The following is a 19,243-nucleotide window of genomic DNA, read 5'->3' as shown; positions in this document are numbered from 1 at the left end:
AAAGACCAAACGCCTAAGGGCAATTCAGTTCACCACATTTCCCTCAATAATGTTCATTCTATTATCTCGTCCCCGCGTCTGATTTTTGTCCAGGTAAGCTGCTATATTCCTCGAGCCTCATTAATTCACAAACAATGTAGTACCATATTGCTTCCCTGTAAACGTGTGTTATATTTACTCAGTGTGACATTATTTTGTATGTGCTGTAACATCCTAAGCACCTTGACACTATTTCACTCTGTAGAAAACCATGTTTGTCAAATAAACGAAAGAAATAACATTTCAGCAGCAATAAATCCAAACCAAGAAGGACCCTGGGAGTTAGATTTTTTAAAAGTTGTATTACTTCCTTCCTTCCCTCAAAGCGTAAGCGTTGCGAAAGATCTTGGCGCAGGAGTTTACAGGCATGGCTTTCCTACACTGCCCTCTCTGGTCAGAATGAGTAAGTGCCCAGATGGACTGTTATAAATGGAAGGGGCGTCAGTGCAGGAAACAAGGGCTCCTTTCCTTTGTTGCATCAGAGCTCTCTTTCTAAGGAAGCGCATAAAAGAAAGCAATTTTCAGCTGCGTGCGCGTGATCTTCGAAATTGCTTACTTTAATGGTGAGTGTTCTTATGTAGTTCCATCTGCTTTGAGGAAAGAAATGCTACCCATTGGGGAACACTCGAGTCTCACAATGAGCGGCTATTTGAAGTTGCTTACAGCAAAGCAAACTCAAGGCCATGTTCCTCAGCTTGAGCACAATGTCAGTTGCTGTGGCCAGATCTTCGAATCACAAACTCTTAAGTAATGGTGAATGCTGAACTTTCAAAGTGGGGATGCTTAGAATGCAACTGAAAAATAAGCTCTCGAACACGCATCATATAAACCAAGGATCAACACTTAACTTTCTTGGCGCGTAATGAATAAGAACTGAGATGGATGGTTTGGTGATGTTATTTATATCAGAATTGCTTCAGTCAATGATATATACAACACAATGGTAGACTGTCAAGATCAATTATTTACATGAATATAAAGTGCGTAAGGGTGACAATTGTGCGCGGTGCTCAAGTGGTAAACAATATATACAGTGTAATCATGGTTGATTATATATACAAGTGTAATGTAGGCCAGAAGCTGATTTCATTCCAGAGATTCCTATCTTCCGTGGTATAGAATCCTGGTAGTACTGGACCCTGCATAAGCGTCGACATTTCGACCCTGCAGTGCCCCAGTTAGTGGTCACGACGGGGCTTCCTCAGGAAAGGTGGGGGGGAGGGGGGTTGTTTGCTGACAGTCCTCTTGAAGGCCGGATGGGTCTCAGCCTGGAACACTGGGGCGCGAGGAATGGATCCATTCTGACTCATAGCAGAAGATGGATGGGACCGCGGACCATCTTTCCTATCACTGAATCTCCAAACTAAGATTGTTTTTCCTGGGGACACGCAAAGAAATTCCTCGCGCCCCAGTGTTCCAGGCTGAAAACCCTCCGACCTACGAGAGGACTGTCAGCAAACAACCCCTCACCTGTCCTGAGATAGACCCGTCGTGACCACCAACTGGGGCACCACATGGTCGAAACATCGACGCTTACGCTAGGTCCAGTACTGCCAGGATTCTATACCATAGAAGATAGGAATCTCTGGATTGAAATCATCTTCTGGCCTACATTACACTTGTATATATAAAAAACTATGATTACACTGTATATTATGTTCACCACTTGAGCACCGCGCACAATTGTCACCCGTACGCACTTTATATTCATGTAAATAATTGATCTTGACAGTCTACCATTGTATTGTATATATCATTGAATGAAGCAATTCTGATATAAATAACATCAACAAACCATCCATCTCAGTTCTTATTCATTAAGTTCCAAGAAAGTTAAGTGTTGATCATTGGTTTATATGATGCGTCTTCGAAAGCTTATTTTTCAGATTGAATTCTAAGCATCCCCAACTTACGTTTGTTCTACCTGACAGAACCACATCTTGTTTAATTATAACTTACCCAGGTGCTGAGGGACACGGAGTTACCCCATGTTTTTCTTAATTGAACTTTCAAAGTGGGCAATTTTCTAGACGCAAGAGGAATTTACTTCCACAGTGGCGTTCCGGGAGTTCTGGGGCAAAGGGAGCAGTTGTGGTCTACCGTCTTACCCTCAGAGAAAACGTTGCAAAATCAAAAGGAGCACTCGTACTGTTGCTCTGTTGAATAGCCATCTTAATTAGCATCGCAGTTTGCTGTTGTACTTGAAAGATCACTGTGAATGGGTGGTGAGGACTTGAGAACATTGAGGGGCATATTCTCAAGGACTTATCGCTGAGGTATCGGCACTTTAGTGCAGCAAAAGTGGCAAAAGAATTATCTCCCCATTCTCAAGCTGGTGCAAACTGCCGATATCGCCACTTTTACAGCGATAGTTTCCGCAAAAAACATTGCCACGGATGAGAGTGACAACTAACGCTAATGATATGAAGAGTAGGCGTTCCCATGCTTAAAAACACAAAAACACCACTTTGCGATATTCTCAACAACCAGCCAGATCTGCGATGCGATCCAAAAACAGGCGATAATGCACGTTAGCAGCACTAATTTAACACCTGCCTTTTACTGGTGTTAAGCAGGACAACTACCTGCGGTATGAAAGGGAGCCCAGCCCAGAGCCACATCTGAAGACCAACACATGTTATGAAGACAATGATCATGCAGCTCGGAGACCCAAGAGGACCCTAACTGCCACCACCACCACCCCCACGACCCACCCCCCTCGGACACCACCCACCGAATACCACAGAAGCAGTGCAGAACAGGACAGCAGACGTTCCAAACATGGCATGGCCCCTCAGCCACACAATAGCAGAATGTGGGGAGAGGTGGGAACCAAGTATGTGTGAAGGAGGCAAGTCACCCATGAATAAGAATGCATACAATGCCAAGTGTGGTGGTGATGTGCTGGACAGACCTCAGTATGCAGAGCACAGACCTGTCCATGTAGACATATACTGCTGGTGTTTGTAGTATTGTGGACAGTGGACGCAACCATGTTACCTCAGGCAGTGGGGAAGACCTCAGTCATGTAGCGGTGTCCCCCCCCCCTGTAAGCGTAAGCGGAGTGGGCTGGACTGGCGTATGCCAGTCCAGCCGAGGAGTATGAATAAATAGGCCGGGGCTCTGGGCTTAGTACACTTCCAGGAAGGGCAATGCGTCTGCCAAGATGGCAGCCCTCACCGTGCCACAAGGCCGCCGCTGTGACCGCTGGCATCCTCGACACAGGCCCTAGCAAAACCAGTGGCACAGCACCGCAGAGTTATGTCTGTGCTGACTACTGCCTTCGACCTAAACTGCGGTCAGCAGGGCTCACAATTCAGATCGAGTCACGATTGCAGATGATGCAGTCCAGTAGGCAACAGCCATTGCTACCAGTGCAGCCCGCCCAGACCACGCATCATCGCAATCTGCTCACCCTCTGAGCGCTTCAGGTGCCACTTACTCTGTGCACCAGAAGTCAACGCCACGTGGCTGTGGGCCCCTGATGACCTCTGCCTCCGGTTTACACTGCAGTCAGCAGGGCTCACACACATCCAATCCATTCCTGACGTTCACGGACGACGCATCATCGCTGGCTGCGCACCCCTTGAGCGCCACAGGTGCCACTAACTCTGTGCACCACAAGTCAATGCCATGTGGCTGTGGGCCCCTGCTGACCTCTGCCTCTGGCCTTCACTGTGGTCAGCAGGGCTCACACACATCCATTCCAATCCTGACCACGTACGACGCATCATCGCTGGCTGCGCACCCCTGAGCGCCACAGGTACCACTAACTCTGTGCATCACAAGTCAATGCCACATGGCTGTGGGCCCCTGCTGATCTCTGCCTTTGGCCTACACGCGGTCAGCAGGGCTCACACACATCCAATCCATTCCTGACCTTCACGGACGATGCAGCATCATCGCAGGCTGCGCACCCGCCGAGCGCCACATGTGCCAATAACTCTATGCACCACAACCCTTGGACCCTTTATGGTTGAGTTACGTACTGCGGCTGCAACAGTGTCACCTCAGGCAGTGTGGAAGATCTGGGACTATGATGATGAAGATGAGGCAGGTGTAACACACCCCACTGTAGCTGCAGCAAGAATATCCCGAAGGGACACAATCATTGACAATTTCTTCACATGAGCACGCCCAGCTCTGGTGCCCCGATCTCAGTGCACCACAAGTCATGGCCCCTTCTGATTGACTATTGGGTGACCTCTGTACTTGCTCCTGCTACCTCCATGATGCTACGCAGTTGTTTGTGTTATGTTGTTTTTTTCTTTTTTCTTTTTCCGCTTTAATAGTGATCACTGTTCAAGTTGTTGCCAGCACCAACCACTCCCTGAGTGCTGGCTCACACTATCCCCACACCCATCCAGCACAGGCGTCACTGTATATGTGATCCTGGTAATACAAAGCATGCCCGTAGCCAGTTCCTCTACTTATCCAAGTGTGTCCATGTGGCTGTTATGTATGAATGATGGCCGGGCCCTATCACATTGCATTGTGCTGTGGACAGCTGTGAACAGCGGACGCAACCATGTCACCTCAGGCAGTGGGTAAGTGCTTGGACATGTAGCTAAGTTGTCCCCCCCTGCAAGGGACAATGTTGCAATGTAGCATGCACCTGGAGGGCGGGCTCACACCAACGGAGTAATGAAGGAGCACAAGACCGCTCGGGGTCCAGGATCATACATGCCAAGTGTTGTGTGTATCTGTATTGCTGCAGCATGAGCAAAATGCCTAGCCACATCAGTTCTGCTAGGCATGTACTCTACATCTGTGAACGCCCTATCCTTACCATAGGCCTACACTCATGTGGCCCACCACCTTCAACGGCCAACATCACAGTGTCGTTGTCAGACTTGTGGACATGCACAGACAGGCATGACAATGGTGTGCCGTGGGAGTGCAAGTGATGCAATCGCGCACCGCACATAAGTAAATGAGTTGGGGGGAGGGATGAGCAGCTGTGGGGCAACATAACACACAGTGATGCTGCTCATATGCCACACGCAAGACATGTCAAACATGAATCCCAAAGTCACACACATCCCAAACTCCACCCCCAACAAGCCACATTACATTTCCTGACTGCAAGCAGATGACAAACTAACATTAGGGATGAAAGATCCTTTGTTTGAACTATCAGGTGGGAGCACATCTGCACCTCCGGCCTCAGAATTGCATGTAACCAGCATCCCCTGACAGATACCATAGCAGCTGATGATGACTCCCACACTACGTACAGCCTCATTGAAGGAACAACGTATACACACCTCACAGACAGACGTCCTTGCTCAAAGTTATCTTGCATGGAATGGCCTTCACACTTACTCCCACACCATCCCAGGCGTACAACCGTAGCACACTAAAACAACTCATTGATCCGAGCTGTGGCATTTCATCCACGGAACTGGAGCAGGTCAGAACAGTGCTGCTTCAACCAGAGCCGCTGACGCAATCGTAGAACATCCCAGACATATGCAAAACCCCTGTCACGTGGAACTGTACTGTGCACGCATGCTGCATTACTGGGCGCACTGCCATTGGCAGCGCTGCAGACCAGTTACCGACTAAGTTTCCGCCTTCTCAACGTCACCTGCGTTCAGCCTGTGTTGCATTGTTGAATGTGCATATTCGAGTGGTGCATGGATGTCTGCCTATCCAACAGGATGGTAGATGAACTGGATTTTGACATGTGTGTGCGCCTCCTGTTGGCACACGACCAGGAGTGTCATCGTAATACCCGTTTATGGGATGCCTTGATACTTGGCATACATGCTGGCAGCTGGACCTGGGAGATTGCACAAATCCTCGTGTGCAGTGACCACATTGAACAGCTCCCCTATTGGGCTGTAGTGTAAGTTGGTGAAAGGGGTGGAAGCAGTACATCTGTCTGGATCTGCTAATGGATGGACACGCCGTCGACAACGACCTCATGTTGGAAATATTAGCCTATAAAGCTGCAATCGCCTTTATGGACGGGTAACTACATACCTGCAGCCACAACAGATTGGAACACATTGCACATGTTCCCGACACCTAGTTGCATCTTGGAGATCTGGTCGCATATCCCACGACAATAGTGGACATGGCTGCATTCACCTGGACTCCGAATACATGAGCGGACAACAACACGGCTTGACACACACCTGTGAAAGGTGAGACGCTCCCCCGGAGTGGACAGCAGCGCTTGGCAACGTTCCTCATTGTGACATACTGCTGCTTTGGTCTGCATGTTGTGGCACTTATCTTACCCGTACTGACACGCACATGCTAATAAAGTCTACACACCTTCACTTCTATTCAACTGTGATGAGTGTTGATTTGAATAACAATGTGTGTCTCAAAGCCTATCTGGGTCACGGCCATACCTGCACATTGATAGCATTACCCAGGGAGTACCTTTTTGTGGAATCACTGTCCCTGCATTCATCCATACTTTCATTCTTGATTGATCATGGCCATGACACATCTGTGTGAATTGGAATGTTTTATTCACATTCAGTGGAGTGTTGAAACTGGACCAGTACAGAGTCATGCACACCCCACTTTACATTGTTGACCCATGGAGGGCCAGCCAGAGTCCTTTCGGAATTGACAAGTTCATAGGGAGTGGAAGACTTCAGTCCGCAGTGTGATTGCTGTGTCATTGGTAACCAAACCAAATATGACAGTCCATGTCGGGGTCCAAGGTGAGTGTCGCTCAGTGTATAGGGGGACAGTGGGAGGTTTTATTTCAGGGCATGATGCAGAGGGCAGAACCAAGCTGAACCCGGCCATTCAGCAGAGATGAATGCTACCACTTCATTCTTACCACAAAGTCAGATTCATCATCATCTTAGTCCTCTGATGTGTCAGATGCCTCGCATATGGGTGGTCGTGTTGTGTCTGCATCACTGTGTGGCAGGGACACATCAGGGGCCGGAGGTGGAATGTCTTCCGCCCTGTGTGGCACTGCTACTTCAGGGGGAGGAGACGTGGATGGAGTGCTAGCACCAGCATCCATCCGCGCCAGGCCTTGTGGTGGCAATGCCATGTTGAGGATCTGCAAGGCATGGAAGATCAAAGCTGCATCTCGCTGGTGTTCAGCCATGGCAGCCGTTTGTAAGGCTTGCATCCGCTAATGTTCTCTATGATCATTCGCATGTGCTGCAACTCCTTGCTGACATTGCTGGGGCCACTCTGACTAAACATTTGTTCTTGGCACAGACTCATGACTCCAGCGATGTTATCCATGGCTTGTTGTACAGCAAGGAGCAGACAGTGGGTGTTCATTAGGAACTGTGAGTGGTCCCTGATGGGACTTAGACACCCATGTATGGCATCTAGTTTGGCTGCCATGAGGTCGTACCCAACCCGCAGCTGGTCCAACATCTCCTCCTGGCACCCTAATACACAGAGTTGGAAGGCCATGTATTGGTCGTGGGCATCCTGTGATATAGCTGTGTTGGTGGGTTCTTCCTGCTGTGTGGTCTGTGCAGGGGGTGGGGTCTCATGGATGCAGCTGGGCTGCCCCACTTCTGGAGGTGGGGTGCCAGAGTGTCCCTGAGCTGTTGGAGTGCGTCCGTGTAGATGTTGGGAAGGTCCTCTTCATCATCAGTGCTGTGTTGTTGGGTCTGCTCCGCAGGCGGTGTTGGATCTCCCTCTGCAATGTGAAGGGGAAATGCAGATTGACATTGTGTTCACATGTAGGTTCACGCATTGTACAAGTTTACTATCAGATTACATGGCAATGTTTATTGTGACTGTTTATGAGGAGACGCCTATTTGAAGCGGGACACTTGGCATTTCTAAGCCATCAGGGATGTGAGGTTGCAGTTGTACATTGTCATCTCACAGTTTCCTGCTATGCCAAAAGCGAATGGCCATGTTCTGAACATAAGCGGCAGCAGTTGTATCCTCTGTTCTGTTGTGAAAGTGTTGCAGTTTGTACCACATTGTTGTCTATGTTGGGGTGCTCTGCATCTTAGGTATGTGTGCTGTATTGTGGGTGAGTTGCCCTCTTCGGCTCTGATTTGGCTGGCCCTTATCCCTTTCAGGCGGTGTGCATTTCACTTCTGTGCTCATACAGTGCCGAGATGTTGCAGATGTGCGTAAATTGGGTAAGCATGGGCGGAAAATCCGTTTCGCTCGCGGATTTTGCGGATTTTCGGTAAATTCGCAATCCGCGAGATTCGCGAATTTCCCGCAAAATCCGCAAATCCGCGAGCAGCGGATTTTATGGCTTGCTTGCACTGTTCGCGTGAGTTCGCGGCTTCCCAGTTCAACCTCCCGCCCCGCGAATAAGCACTAAATTGCAGAAATACGATCTTAGCAAAACTGAAACTACTTACCAGGTTCAAAAGTTCAAGCTCATCATTAGTAGCCATTTCCTGTAGTGCTTCCTGAGGGGCCCCTCCAGAGTTCAGTTGCCTACTTGCAACTATTATGTGACCCTGCTCTGACCCTCAGAATAGTTACACAAAGGTCCTGAATTACAGCTAAGGCAGACAAGCAGGAGCCAGGCTGGAAGTTCAAATCCAGTGACACATTAATCAGCCCCTAATTCATTATTGTCAGTTGGGGCAGGGCAGGTGTTGTAACTAATTTTGCAACAATGAAAGCACTTAGCAAGTGCAAAAGATCACTAATCAGGAAGCACTAAGGAAGCAGGTGCCAGCTAAAAAAATATTCTGTGACACATTAATCAGCCCCAAATTAATTCAGGTCACTTGAGGCAGGGAAGGTGTGCTTTGCTTTGCCGAAAATAATGTACACTGGGCAACCAGAGGGTGCGGTGATGAAACAGAGGGTGGCATGGGTGGGCCAGAGGGTGGCAAGAGTAGTCAGAGAGTGGCAGTGGTGACAGAGAGTGGCAGTGATGAAGAAGAGTGTCCCAAACAGGATGGACACGTAGAAACAACAAGTTCGCAAAACTTGCGGCCCGACAGGTAAGTTCGCGTTTGCGAAATTGTACGAAACCCTCGCGAACTGGCAGAAAACCGTGCGAACACATAAAAAAAATCCGCAAATTCGCGACAATTCGCGGATTTTGCGGATTGCGAGTTCGCAAATCCGCAAAATTCGCGAACGCGAGATTCGCAAAATTCGCCCATGCTTAAAATTGGGCTCTTGGTCGGAGTTGTGACTCTTGGGCATGATTTGTCCGCAGATGTGCTATACTTACTTGTGCATGTGTGCCATTGTGCCCATCTACCCTGTCCCCCCAGCCCCTAGTCGTTACTCACCCTGTTGCTGTTGCCTCAGGTCATGTTGTGCAGTTTCCGGTCTCCCAACTCCTGCCATCGTCTCCCCTTTGATGGTCCCAGGCTGGTCCTCCGTGGGGGTTGTGGGGTTCTGGTTGTCCTCTGTACTTGCTCCGGTTACCTCCATGGTGCTTCGCAGTTGTATGTGTTTTGTTTGTGTTTTTTGTTGCTGCTTTTATAGTGATTTTTCCCACCTGACTTTTGGCAGGCTTATCGCTGAATTTCTTATCGAAGTTGGGCCCATCGCAAATTTGTTCACGATCGGGTTCAGATTTTTATCACCATCCTGGTGATTTTGTCGTGGACATTTGACGCGTAATCGGGAGACTATCGCATGTTACCGCCGTGTTGTAAATAGGATGTAACTGGGGTGGCTGAGTGAGCTAAAGAATGGTGATGGATTAAACCCAGATCAGTTGACTGTGGGTGAGTGTTCGATTGGCTCAAACGCTCCGTCCATCATCCCCTTTTGTAACGCTTTGTTCGCCCTACATTGGCAGGGTATGCTCAGACGTGAGTCCCTTGCTCGCTTGGCCCTGGATTCAAGATAGCCTGGCTGATGAGGATTATGAATCCGAAACCGGTCCCAGGATGCTTGTTTCCGGTCCAGGGAAGACATGGCTTGGCAGTTCGGGCTGGACTGTTCCCATGAGGCACAGGGTCAGACTGATTTGCATATGGCCATGTCTGAACTGGGGTGACTGAGTGAGCTAAAGAATGGTGATGGATTAAACCCAGATGGGCTGACTGGGGGTGTTTGGCTAAAACGCTCCGTCCATCATCCCCTTTTGTATCGCTGTGAATAGGATGTTAACACAGTTATTTTCCCGCGATAGACGGTGATATTAAAGATTGCGTTAACCGATTTTGGCAATGATTATCGCAAGTTCTTGAGAATATCCCCCTGAGCGTCAGCCAAGGGCATCAATGGATTATCAGTTATGCATTCACCTCCCTAACCACTGTCTGCTAAGCATAACAATTGTGCATTGGAAAGGTATGGAAGGCAGTGCCTACATAAGATTACTAGCAGTGCTCTCATTTCTGGTTACACCCACCACTGGCACCTATGGACATTATCTTGGGGCTTGTAGCAGGGTGAGAGATAGTTCCTCAGTGTATCCGTGTTTAGCCATCTTTCTGCACCATGGCCAGGGGTGGCTCCTCTGTTAAGGAGAACAAAATTGCCCCCAGATATGGAAAAATAAAATGGTAATAAAGTAAATGTATTACCATTTTATTTTGCAAAACCCCATCCCTAGCCAAGCGTCAGGGCGGTTTGGGGGCTTTCTGGTTTCTGTTGCTGCCTGTCAGGCATAAGCAGAAAGCAGTGATGGGAAGGACACTATGAGGCAGATTTACGTTGCCTGACGCATCTCTGCAAATCGGCAAAGATGCGCCAGGAAAGATACGGCACTCAAGTTCATCCTTGCGCCACCCATGATGCGCCGCATTTACAATGCGGCGCACCATGGCGCAGGAATGAACAGATGCGTGTCGCATCTTGGGCGTAAAGTTGGCGCAGTGCTGAAGTTGTGTTGCGTGCGGCACGCAACTCCAGCACTTTTCCAACTTGCCCTATCTTTAACGTGGTGCGTCAAGCCTTACGCCTGCTTCAAGCAGGCGCAGGGTTTTGACGCATCAGCGTTGGGAAAGTGACTCAGTGAAATCTTGTAGATTTCACTGAGTCACTTTTCAGGGGCTTTCCTGCGACGGAACGCACCCCCCCTGCACCGGAACGCCTACATGAAAGCTGACGCAGGTTTCATGTGGCGCAGGGCCTTACACCGTGATGCATCTCCATAGATGCGTCACGTTGTAAATGCCTCGTAGGGATGCGCCACGTTTACGCCGCCTTGCGTGACGCAACAGCGGCGTAAACTTGGCGCAAGGGGCTTGTAAATCTGCCCCTTTAGGTTTAAGTGTGGATGTCTTTTTGGGCAGCCGCCTTTCAACAGACAGACAGACGCGCAGTTTAAACCTCTCTAACCCAGCTGTCTAAGTCAGCTGGGCTAGAGACAGCACTGGGCTCCAGTGTCCGTCCCTCCAACCCTGGCGCTTATTCCATGCTGCATTTAAGCAGTGCCCCGATTGGTTACTGCAGTCTCCTAGTCCCGTGCCTGCCTGCCTGCCTGGAGAAGACCCGAGCAAGGAGCAAGACACGCCTGGATTGAAGGTGTCACTATGTTTTTTCTTTATTTCTATCCTGTCTCACCACCCTCCTTATATGCCAGCTGCCTCCTTATATGCCAGCTGCCACTGACCCTAGTGTATAAGAAGGTGCTGAGAGAGAACTCTTGGATTCTTACAATGATATCTACCAGTGTGAGCACACTCCTCGCCTCATTTGCTTGTCAACCGTGTTCAGGGAGAACACCAATCTTCCTTTAGTACATGGAACTGGAGGATGCCACGTGTATCTCACGGATGTATGACGTTACAACGCATACTTTTACCACGCATGCCTTTACAACGCGGTTTTTACAACGCATGCCTTTACAACGCATAGTGCTTTGGGGCGCTGGATAGTGAATAGTTTAATTTACTATTCCAACTCCAGTCCCAGTGGATAGTAGGGAAGGTGTTGGATAGTAAATTAAACCTATTCCCTACCCTAGAGCGCCCCCCAGCACAATGCGTTGTAATGGTTTGCTTTGTAAAAGTTGCATCGTAAAGGCACTTCATTGTAAAAGTTGCGTTGTAAAGGTTGTTCACCGTATCTCACATCAGCACCCATTTCCCTTGACTTGACTGTAGTGCAAATGTTGGCAATCGAAATTCACCATTCATCCACTCAGTTGCTGTGTGCGTGATGGTGACAATATAGCACAGCAACAAGAGTGGCTTTCTCAGAGGTTAGACAATGACCTGAAGCTAGACAATGAATCCAGGGAGTGGCATCGGCGAATAAACGACTGTCTTTGTTTGTTTGTTTGTTTGTGAAGAAATACACACAATATTGAAGCTTCGGTTGACCATTGGTGTATGGGAGTTTTAGGTCATTTTTAAAAACTGCAGGGATTATGACATGGATATTCAGCATCTGCAACAAAGGTGTGATAAATGGACCTCCGCAGAAAAAGCACGTAAGTACAGTTACTACTTGCTGTACTACAAGCTCAGTTTACTCAGATTTAATGCATGCAGATATGGGTTTCCTGACACCACTGTGCAGGATTGCTGTTCCATGGATGGTACACACAGCAGCAAGGACTTTTGTCTTTATTGACTTTTAATATCATATAGTCTGTGCAGCACTCTTATTTTTAGGTCTTGCCTAAGACAGTGCTCGCATGTGCTGTTGCTTGCAAGATATTTTATTTACTAAAAGGAGCTTTCTTAGTATTCATTGGCTTCATTGTCACTTTTATTTGCTATCTCTTAATTGGCAACCACGTGCAAGTTTATCTTCCTTTTCATTTGTGTGGAGCATGGACCAAGTACTGATTGCTTCATTTTGATTAGTGCCCATCCTCTTCTCACACTGTAATTGAGGTACTATTTTTCTTAATTCTTACTCTGTTTTTCGCTGTTGTCAGTGTTACTTCTTCCATACCACCCCATTGTCCTTAATGATTCCTCCCTCTCATCCCCCTGTTGTCTGTGTTGCTTTTTCCCTCCTCCCCCCTTTGTCCATACTGCTTCTTTGCTACCATCTCCAACCCTTGTATGGTCTGTGTTTCTTCTTCCCTCCCAACTCCCACACTCCAGTTGTCCACATTCTTCTTCCCTCACACTCTTTAGTTGTCCATGTTGCTTCTTCACTCTCACCTCTCACCCTCCTATTGTCTGTGTATCAGCCATAAAAAAAAGCTTTATGATGTGGCCTCGTCTGGCAGCATCCTAATGCTTTTTGTACACTCCTGTTATCCGTATTGCTTGTTGCCTCTCTCAAGCACAACCAGACTGCTCTTTAACATGGCTTAAAGACCTCAGCAAAAAACAATAGCTCTTGCATAGGCAAGACCCATTTGCCTTGTGAATGCTTCTTCCTAACTGTTCTGGAAACCCTCCGTACCCTGCGGGAATTGGGTAGTAATCTTCCAGAATTATATTGAGGCCTTAGGCCATCCAGTGATCAGGGCTGATAGGAGGCAGGCCTGTTGGTGAACAAATTAGGAGTAGAAGGACTGCTGTTGTGTGTGGGATGTGTCTATGGGCGCCTTGAAAGCCCTGGGATGCACTACAACATATCAGTGAACATGTGAAATGGAGGCATGCACATTTTATACCTGGCCACAAAGAGCACATGAGTGAGTAGAACAGTTTATCAAGAGGTGAAGAGAAATAACTTCAAGGTGTGATTCTGGCAATTACCAGATCAATTGACTGCACAGTGTAATAAAAAGAAATCCAGATGAAGCTGTGGGTACGCAGAAATCCAACATTGCAATAAGCAACTGGAACACCAAAATTGATTGGGGAATCAGATGAGTGAATGCTGGAGCTTATTAAGAAAAAGAGAACGCATGCAGGGAATGTGTGTTGTGGAAATGTAAAACAAAACATGTTGCTAAGGAAAGCAAAGAGGGAAGGTCAACTGAAAAGAATTTTGAAATTCACTACTTTTGATAAGTTTAATAGAGCCGACTTCTGTTTCAGAATGCTTAACTGGGTTATTGAATGATGGCGGCTTGCTCCCAGACACATGAAAAAATGGAAGGTTTCAGGCAGAAGGTGAATTTGCAAATGTTGAAACCAATTGTTGGTCATTATTGTTTCAGAAAGGGTTTTCTTCTCACCCACCTCCTATTACCAAATATATCTATGATCCGACTAGGGAAGAGGAGTGAACCATTTTCCCTCCTAAACTGAGCCGTGAGCACTTTCGTTCACTATTTTTATGCCAGTGAAAAGTTTTTTTTCAATGAATCTCGTCGGGCTCCAACAGGGCTTAAATTATTTAGAAACATGTGTTAATAAAAACAAGCTATCATTAAACATAGCAAATTCAAAGAATGTATGTTTGGTCAGAGTTACACTTCTAATAACAGGTCTCTGGACCTAATTAAGCTGGGTGATTTTGCTCTAAATACCTGGGCCATCAATTGGATCGTACATTGAGCAGGGGCATTTAAGACGCAAACTCTTATAACATAGGCTAGGTACTTCTTCAGATGTAATATTAATCATGGTGCCTAGTCTCTGTTGGCCCTACTCAAAAGACATCTTAATTCTGAGCTAGATTCCTATAGGACAATGAACTTCTAGACCCACCACAATATGGGTTGAGAAAAATCATAGCACAGAGTCATCCCTGATAGCTGCCAATGAAGAAACTAGGTGAATTGCTGACAACTGAGTAAAGGCTGCGGGTATCCCATATGGACTGATCCACAGCCTTTGACACATAAGTCACTCAGTGCTCATCGACCGCTTAGACACCATTGGCATTGGAGGACCACTGCTTGAATTACTGTGTTCCTTTCTCTTAGACAGAGGACAGTCCATCTCCATGGGAGAGTTTACTTCGCAAACCTTTTCTTTACCCTGCGGTGTCCCGTAGTCGTAGTCTTTGAACCCCACCCGTTTCAATGTTTATGTTGCCCCCTTAGAAAGACTGATCCGCTCTTTTGGGTTCTCCACGATTGCATATGCGGATGATCGCAAATTGTAGCATTGATTTCTACTGATATCCATGATAGTACCAAATGCTTTTAGAACAGCATGATTGAGTTTGTTAGCTGGATGAGAGGATATTGTCTCATACTTAATTCTGAGAATACCGAAGTCCTTTTGTTCGGGGGAGAGACCTCCTTTTGGAACTCATCCTAGTGGTCCCAACATTTGGGTCCCCTCCCCATGCTGGTCCAGAAAGTCAGGAACCTGGGAGTCACCTTTGATATAAACCTGACCCTCTCCAATCAGATTGGAAAGCGCACCTCCGCTTGTTTTTTCTATGAAAATCTTTGGGAAAGAATGTCCTGTATATCCTATTCAATCTGCAGAAATCAGTATTCATTGCTCTGGTGTTATCTAGACTCAATTACTGCAATGCACTTTACATGGGCGCACAACATCAACTTTTGGATAAACTACAGGTTCTCCAAAATGCAGCTGCCCGCCTCTTAATGAGACGCAGAAAGTTTATATCAACCTCTTTGTCGGAGCTACATTGACATTGACTTTCTATTAGCAATCAAATCGCCTTTAAGGCATTATGCACAGCCCATGAATCTCCCCATGATACAGCCTTGAGTACCTAAACAAAATAAATTAGATGGTACACCCCCAGTCAAGCACTTTGTTCTTCTAATTCAAGAACAGTCTAAACCCCTAAAACCAATAAAGCATCTTGGGGTTGCCGAGGTTTTACCTCTACCACCTGTAACCTCTGGAATAAAAGGCACAGGCACCTCAGAGACCAGCCCAACTACCCCTGTTTAAGAAATAACTTAAAACCTGACGTTTTACTTCTCTGCCACTTAACTAACGGAACATGTTATGATGTCTAGCAGACAATAGTGCCAAGACATGTGCCCCCCCAAAAAACTGCCTTTATAAACAGCATATCAGTATCTCAGGTCTTTCAGTTATGTGGCCTTCGTGACATAATCATAATGCACAGAGCATCACAATGCGTACGGGTTATTGTAGGCCATTAGCAATTTGCTGGGATTGTTCCTAAATTTTAATTTAAGGCCTCCAAAGCAATGAGAAAGGTTGCTTTGACCTGCAATCTACTACCCACTGGATTGGAAATATTTTGACTGAGGTTGCTTGCAATCATTTTGTTCAATCTGCCATTGGTACACTCACTACCCCTTTGAATCTGTGATGAGCTGTTCATCCCAGTAGCATATATTTTCAAGAACATAAAATTGCTCAGTGCCTAATACCACCAAAGGTACCTTTAATGTAGTTAAAGCACTCAATAATCCTAGTTGCATTTCCTCCAGATTACCCAATTCTGTAGAATTTTAGACAAAGTTTGAGGTATGCCGGACATTGTGGGTAAAGAAATATTGTGAGTTCCACGCAAGTTACACCACTCTGGATTCCTCCGGTTGTCTAGTTTTCAAAAATGTCTGGGTTTGGTAGGTATTCCTTAGTGGCTGCCAAGCTGGGGCCAAAACATCGCTGCTATCCTCATTGCCAAATTAGTCGTTTTGTGATGGGAAATGTTGATGCCTCCATATTGTATTTTGGTCTCTTTTCTGTTGCAGGCGATACGTGGGGTAGTATTTCAATCTTGAGATGTTTGCCAACCACTGGGTGGTGAAAAATGTGTGGATCTTCCAGATTCCGGACCTACTCCTCACAGAAATGTGAGAAAAGTATGAATTTTTAGGCAAAGTTTGAGTTTTGAAACAACTTCTGGGTAAAAAAAAAAAAACCTTCCAGGTCCATGCAAGTGACCACACCCTGGGCTCCCCCTGTTTGTATGGTTTTCAGATATATTTTCAAATATATTTGGTTTAGGTATGTTTCGGATATATGACGTTACAACGCATGCTTTTACCACGCATGCTGTTACAACACAGGTTTTACTACGCATACCATTACAATGCATAGCGCTCTGGGGTGCTGGATAGTGAATAGTTAAATTTACTATTCCAATTCCAGTCCCCGTGGACACTAGGGAAGGTGTTGGATAGTAAATTAAATCTATTCCCTATCCTAGAGCGCCCCCCAGCTCAATGCGCTGTAATGGTTTTCGTTGTAAAACCTGCGTTGTAATAGCACTGCGTGGTAAAAGTTGCATTGTAAAGGATGTTTCCCGTATGTTTCCCTCGGTGGTGGGCAAGCCCAGACCCAAAATGCCCAGCTACCCCTTTTGCAAAAAAGTTTGGTTTTGAGTTGAAACATTTTTATCTGTCCATGTTGTGCTTTGGCCCCTTTCCTGGTGTGGCTGCTTTACCTACCCACATGAATGGAATACCATTTTTATTGGAAAATGTGGTAATGCTAGGTGGTAGGAAATTTGTGAATTCCCACAGATTCTGGAACTTTCCTTCATGGAAATGTCAGAAATTGAGGCTTGCAGGGCATCCTGGATAAAAAAAACCTTTCTAAACTCCCCCAGGTATTTAGTTTTCAAGAATTTCAGGGTTTGGAAGGCTTCCCTGGGCAGCAGTCAAGCCCAGGGCCAAAATTCACAGGTACCCATATCGCAAACATGGGGGCAGTTTTAAATAGCAAAACTTGATCTATTCATGTGGCGTTTTGGGCCTTTTCATGTTGTGGCCACTTGGCCCCCCACAGAAGTGGGGCAGTGTTTTTATTTGGAGACTTGTGGAAATGCAGGGTTGTAGGAAATATGTGGATACCCACAGATTCCTGAACTTCCCTCACATAAATATGAATAAAATTACTGTTTTATCCAAATTCTGAAGGGTTTCAAGGGCTACTGGGCAAAAAATCATGAAAACCACACGTGACCCCACCCTGGGCTCTTGTAGTCTATTTTTTTTTAGAAATTTCTGTTTTTGGTACGTTTCCCTGGGAGGTTGGCGAGTACAGGCCCAAAATCCTTAGCTACCCACATTATGAAAAAATTGTAGCTTTTGAGTGGAAGCGTTTGATCGGTTCACACCCTTTCGTGCCATGGGTGTCAGGCCCACCCACACAAGTTGCCAAAGTTTGAGGTTTACAAGAGCTTCTTTGTAAAAAAAAAATAAAAAACTTCTGGGAATCAAACGTTACACCAACCTGGACTCTAGAGTCTAGTTTTCAGAAATGTCTGTGTTTGGTGTGACAGCCAAGTCACAAAGTTCACAGCTACCCACATTACAAAAAGATGGGACAGTTTTGAGTGGAACAATATGATCTGTCCATGTTCAGTCAGGTCTGGTATGCCTTGGTTGTGGGGGGGTGGGAGTGGGGTGGGCGGGGAGTGGGTCACAAGGGTGGAGGAGGGTTAATAAATTATTTTTGTTAGTTACATTAACTTACCTTTGCCGCCCGTCCTGCGTCGTCATCTATACAACATAAAGCAACCGCAGGCAGCCTCCTTCTCCTCACATAAGCCAATCACAACGCTGCAATAGCAGCCTACATAGAGAAAATGCAGAGTGCGTATGACTGGTTTGGTCGGCCCTGGGGCCGACCAAACAGTCAGCACCCACAACAGTGGGCAAGCCACTCATCTCCTTCCCACAAGCAGACACACCCACCCCCAACCAAGCCCTGCTTTCTCGCAGTGCGAGAAGCAGAAATATCAAATGGTATTTAAAATACCATTTTATGTTTCTGCTTCTTGAGCTGCGAGATAGCAGTGGGGTGACGCTCCTCCACCCACATGGAGGAGCCGCCCCTGTCCATGTTGCATTTTGGGCCCTTTCTTGTCCTGGGCCCACCTGCACAAGTAGGGTGCCATTTTTATCAGGAGACATTTGGAAACAGAGACAAGGAGAACATTTGTTATTACCAATCAGATTTCTCTGCATTTGTGGCTTCCAAATGTGTGCTAGTGTGCAAAATGCCTTTCTGAATCATATGATAGCATGGGAACACACAAATTCAGAAGTGCATAAATACCCACTATTTGTAAACTCAATCTGCCTTTTAAAAAAGCATAGGTTTTTTACAAACCCATTTTTCATTCTTTAAATGTTACCATACGAATTGCTTTACACTGGGTACCCAATGAAAAGTCATTTACAAGGTGCAGCTCAGTTGTTGGCTCTTGGTATTGCATGCTTTTGGAGAACCTGCAAATCCTATATATTCTTGCGACCATAATGGTCTAATGGATATAACGGTATATTGTTTTTTTTAATTTCCCATTCTGACAAGAAGTTACTGATGAAAATGTTGTCTCAAATGGCTGTTTGTCCCACTCATTCTCATTATTATTTTTTTTTTATTCTACAGGTAGGGCCTCATTATGATGCTGGTTGGACTTACGTCTGATCGACACTGTGGTGGAAGCAGGACCGCCCCACTAATTGTCGGCAGTCCCGCTGTCCTCATTACAATGCAGCCACCTCAATGGCGGTTGCAATTTGTTTACTTTGTATTAC

The sequence above is a fragment of the Lissotriton vulgaris genome, chromosome 5, assembly GCF_964263255.1.
Source record: "Lissotriton vulgaris chromosome 5, aLisVul1.2, whole genome shotgun sequence".
In the NCBI taxonomy this organism is placed as follows: domain Eukaryota; kingdom Metazoa; phylum Chordata; class Amphibia; order Caudata; family Salamandridae; genus Lissotriton; species Lissotriton vulgaris.
This window is presented reverse-complemented; position numbering follows the sequence as displayed.